This window comes from Macaca nemestrina, chromosome 8 (genome assembly GCF_043159975.1).
Source record: "Macaca nemestrina isolate mMacNem1 chromosome 8, mMacNem.hap1, whole genome shotgun sequence".
Lineage (NCBI taxonomy): Eukaryota > Metazoa > Chordata > Mammalia > Primates > Cercopithecidae > Macaca > Macaca nemestrina.
Window position 1 is genome coordinate 37,824,354 of NC_092132.1, and position 2,532 is coordinate 37,826,885.

Below are 2,532 nucleotides of genomic sequence, written 5' to 3' on the forward strand. Positions count from 1 at the left end.
AAACCACCTGCAAAAACCCAAGATACTACTTCTTAAACTCCTTTTGGATAAGAAGAGCTTTTCCATGGCTTGGACTGAGGACCTATGCCCCAGAGGTGCCATTCTGACTAGATTGTGTGGAGTGGGTGCAGGAGATAAAAATTACTCAAATGAAAATGACAGTCACTGGTGCCCTGCCTGTCCCATTCCTCTGCACTCTCCCCTTCACATGTCACACTGACCATATCTTTAGGCTTCTTTTGTTGTAGCTGCAGATGTGGTTAGCGTGACATGTGCAGGGGAGAGGTGCAGAGGAATAGAATGGACAGGGAAGATGTTCCTTGGGATAGTGGTCTGCCTACTGGTCTTCACTTCTTGGCCTTGCCGTAGGTAGTCACAGAGTCCAAGCTTTATGCATGGTCTCTTCATCCCCCAGGAACTGCATAAGCTTGATGGATTTCAAGTTCTTATCTAACTCATAGACAATAAGAATACCAGTTGGCAGGTTCAGCTCCACGATAGCTTCTCCAGAGGACCTTCCAGGTACTTAATGCCCAGAAGGCTGATGCTATGGGCTGCAGTCCATACCTGTTTCCCCTCCTTCATCTGGGGAGCTATTACTTAATTTCGAAAGGGCGCTGTCCGAAAGACACTCTTGCCTTTCAGACTCTCGCAGTAGAGTAGTTGATCCTCATGAGGTCTCCATCCTTGTGATCTTTACTGAGGTTGCTGTAGAAGAAGGGGTAGCTTTGGTGGAGGTGTTGGGATGGCATAGGAGGCCTCCAGGTTTTCACCTGGGCCTCACCATGCTTGGCAGTAGTTTCTGCTTTATTGAGGCCAGTGAGATCCCCATAGTGTCATTCATTGAGACATCAAGTTTTCAACACAGGAAGCCACTTCTGGTCAATGGCATCCAGCACTATCTAGTGGGTCAGGATTGCTCTCTCTTCTGCACTGAGGAGAAGCACATGTCAAGCTCACAGGCAGCATCTCACAGAGCCTGCATGATGCCCTTTGCTTCACGCCCTGCTGGGCTCAGGTTATTGTCCTATCACTGCTGAAGTGGTTCTCCAGGCTCCTGGTGCTCTCGCAATGCTGGATCAGTACCAGCTTGCAGGTGTCCATGGCAGCTGGCTGGGGGTACTGGACCAACTAGGGACCCACTGAGATTCTAGGGTCTCAGCCCATTCCTTCCATTTCCTTCCCCAATGCTGCATGTGCCCTTTTGCCCCATTACTCCTATGATCCATCATCATTTAATTTCTGTGTATGGTGTGAGATAGACTAAAAAAAAATAGTTTTTGAAAAAACACTATCCTTTCCCCCTTGAAGTGACTTAGCATCTTTGTGGAAAATCAGTTGAGCGTAAATATAAGGGAAAATTTCTAGAATATCAATTTTGTTTCGCTGATCTTCTCCAACTGCCTGTAATGACACCAATACCACACTATCTTAATTATTATAGCTTTATAGTAGGGTTTAAAATCAGGTCATGCAAATCCTCCAACTTTATTCTTCTTTTTCAAAATTGTTCTAGCTATTATAGATCCTTTGCATTCCCATATCAATTTTAAAATCAACTTACCAATTTCTACACAAAAAACTGGGATTTTGATAGGGGCTATGGTCTATGGATTCATTTGGGGAGAATTAAAATTTTAACAATATTGAGTCTTCTGATTTATGAACATTGAATTTCTATTTTAACCATTCTAAATTTATCTCAACAATGTTTTCTAGTTCTGTTTACAAATCTTCAATTTTTTTGTTAAGTTTATTCCTGTCTTTTTCTTTTTTGGTGATATTATATATGTGTGATGGTTAATATTGAGGGTCAACTTGATTGGATTGAAGGATGCCAAGTATTGTTCCTGAGTGTGTCTGTGAGGGTGTTGCCAAAGGAGATTAACATTTGAGTCAGTGGACTGGGAGGTGCAGACCCACTGTCAGTCTGGGTGGGCATCATCTAATCAGCTGCCTGCAGGACTAGAATAAAAGCAGGCAGAAGAACGTGGAAGGACTTGACTTGCTGAGTCTTCCAGCCTTGATCTTTCCCTGGTGCTGCATGCTTCCTGCCCTCAAACATTGGACTCCAAGTTCTTCAGCTTTTGGACTCTTGGTCTTACACCAGTGGTTTGCCAGGGGCTGTGAGGTCTTTGGCCACAGACTAAAGGCTTCACTGTCAGCTTCCCTACGTTTGAGGTTTTGGGACTCAGACTGATCCACCACTGACTTCCTTGCTCCTACACTTGTAGTTGGCCTATCGTGGGACCTTATCTTGTGATCATATGAGTCAATATTCCTTAATAAATGCCCCTTCATATACACATTTATCCTATTAGTTCTGTCCCTCCGGAGAACCCTGATACAGTAAGGAAGTGTTTTCTCAGTTTCATTTTCATATTGTTCATTGGTAATGTTAATTTTGATTACTCAGACCCTCTATGACTTGCTCACCTTCTAGAACTTCCAGTCAAATCTCTGACTAGTTTGCCAGTCCATCACTTGCTTCAAACAGGGCCAAGACCTTGGACTAGCAGAGGTGCTGACTCT

At 43.9% G+C, this 2,532-nt stretch overlaps 1 pseudogene; it reads right to left on the minus strand.

Annotated features, from left to right (window-relative positions):
- Window positions 1-347: 347 nt before the first annotated feature.
- LOC105475990 (phosphoglycerate mutase 1 pseudogene) lies at window positions 348-949 on the minus strand (annotated as a pseudogene).
- Between the last annotated feature and the right edge of the window lie 1,583 nt (window positions 950-2,532).